This window comes from Podarcis liolepis (genome assembly GCF_965112155.1).
Source record: "Podarcis liolepis genome assembly, chromosome: 10".
Lineage (NCBI taxonomy): Eukaryota > Metazoa > Chordata > Lepidosauria > Squamata > Lacertidae > Podarcis > Podarcis liolepis.
The window spans coordinates 58,634,426-58,647,189 of record NC_139562.1 but is presented as its reverse complement, the minus strand read 5'-3'; the positions used below and the strand labels follow the sequence as shown (position 1 = coordinate 58,647,189).

At 45.0% G+C, this 12,764-nt stretch overlaps 1 protein-coding gene across 8 annotated transcripts in view; it reads right to left on the bottom strand.

Annotated features, from left to right (window-relative positions):
• GRAMD4 (GRAM domain containing 4) overlaps positions 1-12,764 on the bottom strand; it is a 97,504-nt gene that overhangs the window by 44,760 nt on the left and 39,980 nt on the right. The window lies entirely within an intron of this gene.

Here is a 12,764-nt window from a genome sequence, read left to right as displayed (position 1 = left end):
TGCATTAAATGAACCACCAACTTTTCTACGGCCCTCAAGTGAAAATTCCCATGAAGCAAAGAGCAAGGCATCCTCTGGGAGTTTAACAGGACTCCGTTATGGCGAGGTGCCAAGCATTAGGGAGCCAAAAAAGTTAATGTAGGTCAGCACAGCCTTGTATCATTATGATTGGTCTCTTCGAGACTCTTAGCCTGTTTAACCAACCCACTGGAGAGCAGCACAGTAGATCTTAGCAAAGCCATCCAGGAGTCAGCTGAAACAAAGGGAGCTTTGAAGAAATAAAATGTAATTGGACAGGACTGAAAAAACGTGCTTACCAAGGGTTGCGGGGTTGGGGTGGGGAGATTTGTATGCTGAAGGAGGGTGGAAAATTTATGAAAGTTGTGTTATTTATTCATTTGTAGGATGATACATCCCCTCCTTTGGGCTTAAAAGAAGACCTTGTGGCAGTTCACATAGTGTGTGTGTGTGTGTGTGTGTGTATCTTAACCTGAAACCGTTCTTAACCTGAGGCACACTTTCACTAATGGGGCCTCCCGCTGCCGCCATTGCGCAATTTCTGTTCTCATCCTGAGGTAAAGTTCTTAACCCAAGGTACTACTTCCAGGTTGGCGGAGCCTGTAACCCAAACAATTTGTAACCCGAGGTACCACTGTGTGTGTGTGTGTGTGTGTGTGTGTGTGAGAGAGAGAGAGAGAGAGAGAGAGAGAGAGAGAGGCGGGTGGCACTGTGGTCTAAACCATTGAGCCTTGGGCTTGCCGATCGGAAGGTCAGCGGTTCAAATCCCCACGACGGGGTGAGTTCCTGTTGCTCGGTCCCAGCTCCTGCCAACCTAGCAGTTCGAAAGCATGTCAAAGTGCAAGTAGATAAATAGGTACTGCTCCGGCGGGAAGGTAAACGGCGTTTCTGTGCGCTGCTCTGGTTTCGCCAGAAGCGGCTTAGTTATGCTGGCCACATGACCTGGAAAAACTGTCTGCGGACAAACGTTGGCTTCCTCGGCCAATAAAGCGAGATGAGCACCGCAACCCCAAAGTCGTTTGCGACTGGATTTAACTGTCAGGGGTCCTTTACTATCTATCTATATCTATCTATCTATCTATCTATCTATCTATCTATCTATCTATCCACACACACACACAAAACCTACAGTAAAAATCAGCATACATGCATAAAGGAAAAGTGTTTTACTAATATTAACATGACTGCATTTTTTAGTAATAAAAAGGTAACATTTTGGTAATATTGTTGATATTACAGTGGTACCTTGGGTTAAGAACTTAATTCATTCTGGAGGTCCATTCTTAACCTGAAACTGATCTTAACCTGAGGTACCACTTTAGCTAATGGGTCTCCCGCTGCTGCTGCGCCACCGCGCAATTTCTGTTCTGATTCTGAAGCAAAGTTCTTAACCCGTGGTACTATTTCTGGGTTAGTGGAGTCTGTAACCTGAAGCATATGTAACCAGAGGTACCACTGTATTTACATTTTAGTTAGAGATCTAAAAACCCCCACTAATGCTAGAGATTGCTTAGCAGGCCTTCTTAGGCAGGAAACTCAATGAAAGTGCAGCCACTGAGAATGTCCTCTAGAAAGATGACGATGAGAACTGCACTTTCAGCACTGGGTAATTTCCCCAAGAAGATCAAACTGGAGCTAACTGAAGACCCCCTAACAGATCAGACTCTCCTAAATGACACAGAAAGATGTGGCCTTTCCCATATCTCTCGGGAGACACCCATGTCCCTTGTCCTACAATCTTCACACCGAAGGTCAGAGTACCAATTTCTTCACAACCTGTCCCAGCTGCTGCACTTATAACATACGCAAATGGCAACCCCACTTAAAGCGGTGGCCTTTTTTGGCAGGCTGCCTCTTCACACTCCAGGAATAACACGGATTACGACCACCACACACAAAAAACAGCAGCAGAAAGCGTCATGGCAAACGAAAATGATTCAAGGCTCCCGACGCAGAGCCTTTCCCATGTCATTCCGCTCGCCTGCAAACGGACAGGTGGAAAAGCACTAAAATGTTTATATGGGCAGACTCCCCGCTAACTGCCATTCTCCTCCCTCGACCGCAGTTGCCAACTCATCAGTGCCAACGTTAACCACAGTCTCCTGAAAGCCAAGACCTGAAATGGAGTTTGAACTGGGTTTTGTAGCTACGGGAGGGCTGCCTGGGTGGCAATCTTGCATTTATCACGTGGACTTTGGGGGCAGGGACAAAGGGCAAGACGAATTGCCAAAGTCCCTCTTTCACGGGAAGGCTCAAACACTTAAGAAAATGCGAGGTGCTGAGATATGTGGATATATTTCCCCCCCCCCAAATTTCTTTATTATTCCAAAACCAAAGAGAATTACAAACATCAAATTCAGAATCCATATTTGTTTTCTAACATAAACCTATTACATAAATTACCTGAATTAAAACATACCTAATTACTCTAAACTTCCCTTTGCTGTATATAAATACAACACGATTAGAAAATTTATATTATAAATGATATTTTAAATTCCCATATACCCCCCACTCCCCTTCACCCATGTGTGATCCCAATTTTTTTACTTCTTCCATCTTGTTGTGCTGTTATAATTTAATACTCGTTCAATTAATTCTGTTGTTATTTTCTTACTTAGCCCTGCACGTTTTGCACATTATTTATTCATATTTTGATTCCGGAACCATATTTTTTATGTATTCCTTCACTCCATTCCACTCTTTAATTATTCTCTGATTTGAGTGGCCTCTAATAATTGCCGTCAATTTTGCCATTTCTACGAACTCACAGAGTTTATTTTGCTATTCTAATACTGATGGGATTTTCTCCCCCTTCCAATTCCTTGCAATCAATATCCTGGCTGCTGCTGTTGCGTAGAGGAATGCATTTTTCTTGTCTCTGGGGATGTCATTAGATATTAGCTAATATCTAATATCTAGAGATGTGTGGATATTTGGCCCCCTCCTGCCTGCAAAATACTTACGATCAACAGGTTCTCTGCGGGGTTTAGCTCTCTTTCCCCTGCCAATGGAAACAAGCTCTCTAGTTTAGAAGAAATGCCAAACTGTAAAATAAAGCACACAAACTGAGCTTATTCATGGGGTCCAAAGGAAAGCAGCGTGATATGTTTGGCACCAGCTTAGTTGCAGGAGTTGCCGAAGGAGCCATACAGGGCGCCATCCAACCATCTTAGTGTTAGAATTCCTGCTCCATGGCTGCAGTCATGGGATTGTTGTCTATCACTTGACAATATATGTTTTGACTCCACAGAGTGGGATGTGACGGAGACAGGATGTTTATGTTACTGTGTTCCGTGAAGTGGGACGATTGTCCTTTGTTCTTTTTTCTCTTTGCTGCCTGATGCTAGAGAGAGAGGGAGCCATGTTGCAGTGCTCCATGTGTGTTTATATGTAAATAAAGTAGACTAGCCAAAATGCTGAGTTGCTGAGGGCTGTTACGCAACTGCTCCTCACACTTAGGGACTCCACTCTGGATTTGTGTAGGGTTTACTCCAGGCATCCCCAACCTTCGGCCCTCCAGATGTTTTGGACTACAGTTCCCATCATCCCTGCCCACTGGTCCTGTTAGCTAGGGATCATGGGAGTTGTAGGCCAAAACATCTGGAGGGCCGCAGGTTGGGATGTCTGGTGTCCTCCTTAGCAGCCTCTTCTCCTGAAGGTGCCCTGCAAGGCAGCAGAGGTTTAGGAGCAGAGCTTTTCTTCAGCTCGATGGGCTACCTTCCCAGGTTGACGAGCGCCATCTGCCCTTAAATTACGCTGGCTCCCCAAATTTAGCACTGTTCCCTTGGTGAACGATGCAGCGAATTACAGACCACATTCCCAAACTGTGCACATTTATATGAAGTAGCTACACACAGGCAAGCGCTGCCTTATTCTCTCCAGTACTGAGAAATGTTGAGGAAGGTTTATTGGCTTTTGCCATTAATTTGCAAAATTATACAGGATTACAGGTCCCCTCCTGATCACAGTCATAAAAACCAAACTGGTCAGGTCACAAATAAGGTGTCATGATAGAATTCGGATGGAGCTGATAGGAGCTATTCAAATTCCCGTGCTTACAAACCACCAAGCATTACTTTTATTTTTTATTTTACTCACAAGGTGTTTCACTGATACTATTTTACTCACAGGCTATTACAGGAACGATGACAGATCTATCCCAGAACTTCAGCAAGTCTGGCATCTTTTATACACTAGAGATGTCACACAAATCCCTCATCTGTTAAGGGTTTAACAGAGTTCGCGGTGACTGGCTAACCTCTGAAAAAACCAAGACGTGCTGTTCCCAAAGAGGAGTGAAAAATTTATCAATCTAGGCTTGAGTACGCGAGAAACGACTTCTGCAAGGTGGCTGGGACCAGTTTTTATAGCTCAGTCATCAGAAAAGCTCACTGTAAGTGGGAAAAATGGCCGGTGAGCACAACAGCAAGGCCTTGTTAGCATTGCATCCTTTCTCTTGTGCAAAATAAAGACAGGCTGTTACGCCTGTGATGCTCAGAAATCCACATGGGAGTGTTTTGCACTGGATGTTTCAACAAGCAGCTAATTGCATTGTTCTTCTCAATGCAACAGGAGATTTTGTTTATTTTAACAGAGAACTGTTTGAAAGGGTGCAGAGCGCCCTATCTCACATTTTACCATTGCTAACAACACCACTTGACAGCTGCAATTATTCATCCCAGTGAAACGTCTCCTTTCAAGATTCCTGGGTTTTTAAAAATGGTTTATTAAGGGCAGAATCAGGAGAGCTTTTTCTGCTTCACAATGACTTAGTTGGAGGCATACAGCTAGCTTCTCTTAAAACAGCAGCATCAGAAGAGACCCATGTTTTATGGAGCTTCCATTCTAAGCGCATGCTTTTTGCAGAACCACCAAGTGGATTTCTGCAAGGCAGCCCCCAACAGAGGTTTTGACTTGCAGGTGTCTGGCACCCGGGTGGAGCTGATGGCAAAGCTTCCGGTCTGTTTTTGTGGCTAAAGCTAGCAGGCAGAGCACTCAGCCCACTCTGACTCAAGGTGGGAAAGGTGTAAAAGGAAGAGGATATCGGAACAACCCTCCACATCTCCCCTTGTGGTGCTAATTTTGCAACCACTAACACAGCATCTTCAGTACTAGGGCTGAGCAATATAGCAATATATCATCCAAAACCAGTTTGAAGTCCATATATGGTGATATCGGTTTGACACTCTCTCTCTAACTTTTATTTTTAAAAAAGTTTTACAATTTAGAATATTCATTTAGACAACCTTAAAATATCAATGACTTCTTCGCTTTCCATAGTTCATTTTGCATTGCATAAATCCCAGCATGCTTTATATACAGTGGTACCTCTAGTTGCGGACACGATCTGTTCTGGGGTGCCATTCGCGCCCCAAAAAGTCCGCAACTAGAGCAGCACTTCTGCGCAAGCGCGGAGCGCAATAGAGCACATGCACAAGCACGCAGAACACTTCTGCGCACACAGCGAAACCCAGAAGTGTACACTTCCAGGTTTGCCGCATTCGCAAGCCAAAAAGACGCAACATGAACCTAACACAGCACGAGGTATGACTGTAAACTAAACCATTCAGTATTCCATTGTCACTTCCATCAAAACTTATTTACACTGTTGAATTTATCTTAATGCTGCCAACATTTTCAAAGGCACACAATTTTCCCTCATATAATCAATAAACATTTTTCCAATCTCCCTTAAACGAATGTTCTTCTTGTTCTCTTCTTGTTCTCTTATTCTATATGTTAGAGCCTGTCGGTTTGACCATTTTTGACCTGGCAATAGATTGTGAATCATGGTGTGAGCGGGTGTGTGCTAGGCAAAAATCACAATGCGGGGGAAACCGTGAAGTCAGCCAATGCTTCTTTCTTGATTCCTGCAGCCCCGGTTAACTTCGCCGTCTCAGTTCTCCTGCCCCCCCCCCCCGCGAGGGCAGCGAAGCACGAGAGCAGGTGCCGGCAAAAATCACAATGTGGGGGAAACCGTGAAGCCAGTAGATGCCTCTACAACGATCCATCCTCATTTCAGACATCATGATATAACATGATGCTTAGCTGGGGATATATTATGATAGTGAAAACCAGCTATCGCCCAGCCCCATTCAGTACAGTCATACCTCGGGTTACAGCTGCTTCAGGTTGCATTTTTTCGGGTTGCAGACCGCCAAAACCCGGAAGTATTGGAACGGGTTACTTCCGGGTTTCGGCGATCGCACTCTGCGCACGGATCACATTCGCAACCCGAGCGTTCACTGTACTAGATGGACTCTGAAGGGGAATAATAGAAGAAGAATGCATGTCTGTTTCGGATCCTTATTGGACTGTGCAGCTCAAAGAAAGAGCACATGCAGAATGAAAATGATGCTGATTTAATTCTGGGAACCAGTGGGAAATGAACGGTCCTGACCCCTCACTTTAATACATAGGTGGGGAGCCTCGGGCCCAGGGCCCAATGCGGCCCTTCAGACCCCGCAAATCTGGCCCCCAAAACTCTCCCCAGACCACGCTCCTCACCAGCCCCATTTCTTGCCCCTGACTGCAATGTTGTCCTTGGACTTCAGTGGTCCCTCTCACTTGTCTGGAGGGAGGCAAGACCGTGTGAGTGTCTGCAGAAACCAGTCTTACTGTACAAAGATGAGAAACAGCTCAGTTGGTACAGCATGAGATTCTTAATTGCAGGGCTGTGGGTTCGAGACACACGATGGGCAAAAGATCCCTGAATGAAGGGGGCTGGACTGGATAACCCTCATGGCCCCGTCCAACGCTACGATTCTACCAAAGGTAGCGTTCACATCCATTGCTCCGCCCAGTTTTGTCTCTGGCCCCACCCACCGCTGCCATGCGGCCCTTGAAAGATTGCACAGAGAGGAACACGGCCTTCGGACAGAAAAAGATTCCCCAGCCCAGCTCTAATGCAAGAAATGTTTCTGCAAGGTGACTAAATTTGGCCCATTCCAGGACTGCTGGTATGTCCTTTGATCTACAAAGCTCTCAGTCTTTCTTTCTGAACATTAAAGGCTTCCAGTTTTCTATTAGCACCAGAGGCAAAATCATACGGCGCAAACTCGTTCTCAAGAGTGAATTCTTGTGCAGCCAAAATGGCAAAGCGATGCAGAAGAGGATTGCATAGTGTTTTCTATTTTATCTGTGTATTTTATCTATAAGCCACCTGGGGAAAACGTAGGATGATGATGATGATGAAGATGAAGAAGAAGAAGAAGAAGAAGAAGAAGAAGAAGAAGAAGACAGAAAAAATATTCAGAGAAAAAAGCCCTAAGGGTGAATTTGCATAGATACAAATGCATTTTCCATCTTCCACATTTAGTTGCATTTCCCCCCAAAATGCAACCCCATTTTTAGGTGGCAATACAAGTTTCCAATTTTGAAAAGAGGCTCATAACTCTTCAAAGTAACACACTGAAGTCATGTCTTACGAATTTGCTGTTTACTTCCTCTTTATCATGAAAATACTCAAAAACCAGACCAACCAAATTCTGCACCCCCCAATAATACACTAACAGGCTTTCTTTGTTTTCGTTTTTAATGCTGGCTGGAAAATATTAGCACACATGACTCCCTCAACACAACACTTCACACATTCTTTTCTACTAAACATTTCCAAGACTTCTCAACAGCTTTAAACACATGCAAAGCAAAAACGTCCAATTTGCTGGATTATATTATCCTACAAAGCATTTTTCTGTCGAAGATAATCCCTTACGTTCCTTAATATAGGCATTTTTTAAAAAACACGAGGCAGCAGTTTTGAAACACTCTTATAAATAAAATTATAAAGTAAGTACTATACCATGAAACAGGGGGAAATTTCCCTCCTTGCTGCAGTCTCAAGCATAGTGTTTTGTTAGCATCCTAATTACTTCTGTTTTCTAGCTCGCTTCCCTTTTGGTTCCACAACTGAAGTAATGGACTTGAACGGCTACAGGTTGCCAAATCTCAGAACTTGGGCAGACGATAAGTGAGGGTTGCTAGTGAAAAGTGACAACCCGGAAGCAGAAGGGTGAGTGTGAGCAGGCAACTGAAGCTCTAACGGGAGAAAAGGAAAACAAATATACCCGAGGGCAGGCGAATCGCCTCCCTTTTTCTCCTCTCTGTTAAAAAGGCTTTAGGCAGGGTGCCTACGATTTTTCGAGAATGCTATTTTAACACGGCGGCGGCGGATAAAGTGCTGTGTCAAGCTGTCTTCAACAACTGTATATATTACTAGGTCATGCATGGATCAGGTATCTAGACCCGTAGGTGCTCTGATGGTATCTGTCAGGCATTTGTTACAGCATTAGCCTAGCACCAAAGGTCCAGAGAAGAGCAAGAGGCAGACAACTGCAGATGCACACTATTTACTGGCTCAGAAAGGAATGGGGGAACCCAAAGCACATCATTTATAGGCTTCTGAATCACGTTGCAGCCTTGAGCAGGACTAGAAAACTCAGAAATATAGGCTAGGTTCCTTAAACTAAGGTCACAGTCACCGAAACAAAACGTCCAGTTGCTATTTGGGGGGCTCTAAAGTCTTATTTTTCAAACAATGGACTGATTGGGATTTGATTCTCAGTTAATAATATTTGTAAGAATTTTGTTATTTATACAATGCCCATCTGGTTGGGTTTTCCCAGCCACTCTGGGCGGCTCCCAACGGAACACTAAAAACAGAATAAAACTTCAAACCTTAAAAACTTCCCTAAACAGGGCTGCCTTCAGATGTCTTCTAAATGTCTGGTAGTTGTTTATTTCCTTGACATCTGGTGGGAGGGTGTTCCACAGGGCGGGCACCACCACCAAGAAGGCCCTCTGCCTGGTCCCCTGTAACCTCACATCTCGCAGTAAGGGAACCAGCAGAAGGCCCTTGGAGATGGACCTCAGTGTCTGGGCTGAACAATGGGGGTGGAGATGCGCCTTCAGGTATATTGGGTCGAGGCTGTTTAGGGCTTTGAAGGTCAGCACCAACACTTTGAATTGTGCTTGGAAATGTACCGGGAGCCAATGTAGGTCTTTCAGGACTGGTATTATGTGGTCTCGGCGGCCGCTCCCAGTCACCAGTCTAGCTGCCGAATTCCGGATTAGTTGTACCTTCAAAGGTAGTCCCACGTAGAGTACATTGCAATAGTCCAAGCGGGAGACAACCAGATCATGCACCACTCTGGCGAGACAGTCTGCGGATAGGTAGGGTCTTAGCCTACATACCAGATGGAGCTGGTAGACAGCTGCCCTGGACACAGAGGTGACCTGCGCCTCAGGCGAAGAACGTCAAAAACTTAAAGAAGAAAGATCACTTTGATCCAGGGACAGTTCACATACTATATTGGCCTATTCCGACCTCTTTTTCTGTAGGTTGTCTGCTCAGGCTGCACAGAAAAGGCAATTTGGTTCCATAAATTCAATCCAATTGTGCAGATAAAATACTACTGATGAAATTCTACAGTGTGTGAAAACAGTCCCGATCCAATGAGCCCCAGGCAGGCACCTCCAGATAATGACAGGATCTTTACTTGGTGGGAAACGCACCTGGTGCTTTGCTAATTTCAAACACTGGTTGAGGAAACACAGAGGTTAGATTTTCCTTCGACACCTTGGGGGAGGTCTTTGGTGTACACAAAAGGCCTCTACAAATCCACAGGCCAGCAGCTGTCGAGAAACGCCTCTGCTTACCAGGCGGGAGAAACTCTCCTCCTTGCAAAGTACAGTGGGACCTTGGGTTAAGAACATAATTCGTTCTGGAGGTCCGTTCTTAACCTGAAACTGTTCTTAACCTGAGATACCACTTTAGCTAATGGAGCCTCCCACTGCTGCCACGCCGCCACCGCGCCATTTCTGTTCTCATCCTGAAGCAAAGTTCTTAACCCGAGGTACTATTTCTGGGTTAGCGGAGTCTGTAACCTGAAGCGTCTGTAACCCGAGGTACCACTGTATTACAATTACAAGAGCTCTAATTCAAGGCCAAGTGAATCACTTCGAGCGAGGTGACAAAATTCAAAGCACACACAAGTCTAAACCAACACTGTGAAGCTATGCTTTGGCTTGTTTATCCGCTGAAAAGGAAGAAAAAGCTGGCCCTCAGCTCAAGGCCACTAGGGCAGCAGCAGACAGAAGGCACAATACAAAGACTTGTTTGAACTAAGCCCATGTGATACAGGTAGAAACTTTCCAGCCCGGCTAGAGGCAGCATGCAAAATCCTCAGTTGGATTAGGAAGCATGTGTGCAAAATTTGCATGGTTCGGCTGGCAGACTGGAACATGCAAATCCCCAGGTCGGTAAAGGGCTGAAACTCAGTGGGAGAGCATCTCATATACATGCAGATGGCCGCATGTCCAAATGCCGGCATCTCCTGGCAGCGACCCCTGTCTCAAAGTGCAGGGGGGTCCCTGCCAACCAGTGTAGAGCAGAGTTTCCCAAACTTGGCTCTCCAGTTGTTTTTGGACTACAGTTCCCATCATCCCTGACCACTGGTCCTGCTAGCAAGGGATGATGGGCGTTATAGTCCAAAAAACAGCTGGATACCCAAGTTTGGGAAACTCAATCCTAAACTAGGTGGAACAATGGTCTGACTCTGTATAAGGAAGCTTTCTGCACTTCATTAAAGAGCTGGAATATTATGAATCCTAAAACGGAGCTGGACTGGGGGGAGGAGTCAGATTCAATCTCCCTGCTCCCCCCCTTGCCAAGTCAGCAATCGGTGGGATTTTGTCATTCTATGAAAAGCCATATGTGTGCCACTCCTGCTAAACACCATGCCCTCTGCTGGATTGGAGCCAGATCATAACTGCCTTAGGTTTCAGGACCAGAAGGGACAAGCCAGAGGGTTTTTATTATTGTTGTTGCTGCTGTAGTTTTGTTAGTTGCTTGCTGCGTAGCATGCCTCCAAGCGGTCTGCAATTGTAAAACACACACACACACACACCAGAAACCAAAGGAAACAAAGCAGCATTATTCACACACACATAAAAGCTCATCCTGCGCCATGGAGCAAAAGCGAGCAGGGTTAAATCAGAAACACCCTCTTCAAATTGCTCCTCGCCTCGTGCTTAGTCACTGTGCAAACTGTTGCCACCCAATGTGTGCACAAGAGGGCGGGGAAAACACCTTTTCACCCCCCTGGCATGTTCCCACACCTGACAGGCGACTCTCGGTACCCTAGCCATGTGCCAGGATTGTGTTTATTAAGCAGAGAAGAGAGTGCCACAAGCCTCGAGATCACCAGAATCATCATCATCATCATTTTGCCTTGCAACAAACAGCACTCTATGCTTCCAGGGAAGAGGCCCCACCCAAACCAATATTTCCTGATTGACTGGCAAGCAGAAAGGAAGCTCTCCTCCTAATCGCTCAGTATCGAAATTTGTCTCCCCTATTCAGAACAGGCTGATGTAAGAAGGCGCTAGCTTTCTGCCGCCAGAAATTGGAGATGCTTCCTCACATTTGCCTTGATATGCTGAGCCCGTGGGTTGTTTCTCTGGCTTGCAGCGAGGCAGTTAAAAAAAGAAAACTTGCCTAGTACTCCTACCCATGTAAACAAGCCCTCAGAGGATCTATTTTTATGTACAGTCGCTGCTTTTCACCTTAATTGTATCTTGCTCAGAATGAGCTGAACAATGGCTACGTAGACGTGTAAAGCCAAACCATGGTTTAGTGTTACATGCACCATCAGGAAGTAGTCTTACGGCTCATGCATTTTCGCCTCTCCCCCGCACCCTTTGGCAAGGAGGAGGACTCTGCCAGAGTTTAGTTTTACCTTCTACCTGGGCCACCTGGGCCAGGGATCGTGTTTTAAAATGAACTCTGGTTGGTTAAAAAAAAAAAATCAACCTTCAGAAACCGTGGTTGACGTTTCCTTCTTTTGAAAATGGCCAGTTTGTTTTTAAACTATGATCCAATGACATCAAGCTAACATACTAGGAAACTCAAACTAAATTCTGGGTCATAGCAGCTCCTTTCTGCTCACGCGTGTAAAGCTGTATCCGTTTTCAGTTTCCACAATCAGACAACTAATGGTGAGCAACTATTTTTTAGATGTTACTTGATTAATTCAAACTTACAGTAGCACCCACAATACCCATCTGTCTTTAACACTGGGGAGAACAGATGATGATGATGATGATGATGATGATGATGATGATGATTACTAATAGCCAGCCCATCTGGCTGGGTTTCCCCAGCCACTCTGGGCTGCTCCCAGCAGAACAACAACAACAACAACAACAACAACAACAACAACAGAAGAAGAAGAAGAAGAAGAAGAAGAAGAAGAAGAAGAAGAAGAAGAAACATCTGTTCACATCTGTCACAGTTCTACACCCTTCTTATTCTGAACGCATATACAAATGTAACCTCTGATTGAAACCAAAATGCTTTGGTTTTAGTTATCGTAATATAACAGAAGCAGTTTGACCACTTTATAAACAGTTTTGCATTATAGTTATCCAGCTTACATCCTTCAAGCAGAAGGCTGTGTCCTAACACTGCCATCTTCCATTCACACAAAGGAGTTTCTATTCTTCCCTGCCCCTCCTGCAAGATCCCATGTCATCAAAATCTGCACTGGGAAGGTCCCCTGACTCTTTGGAGTGGATGCAGGTAGCAGGAAAGGAAAGGGGACAGAGTAGAAATTCAGTATGTGCACATGCACACACAATAGAATTTGAAAGCAGGCAGCTGCTGTGTTTATAGGACTTGATAGAAAAACCTTGCTATCCCGAAAAGAACCACACTGAGGATTCCATCTGAAAAGGAAATTGTT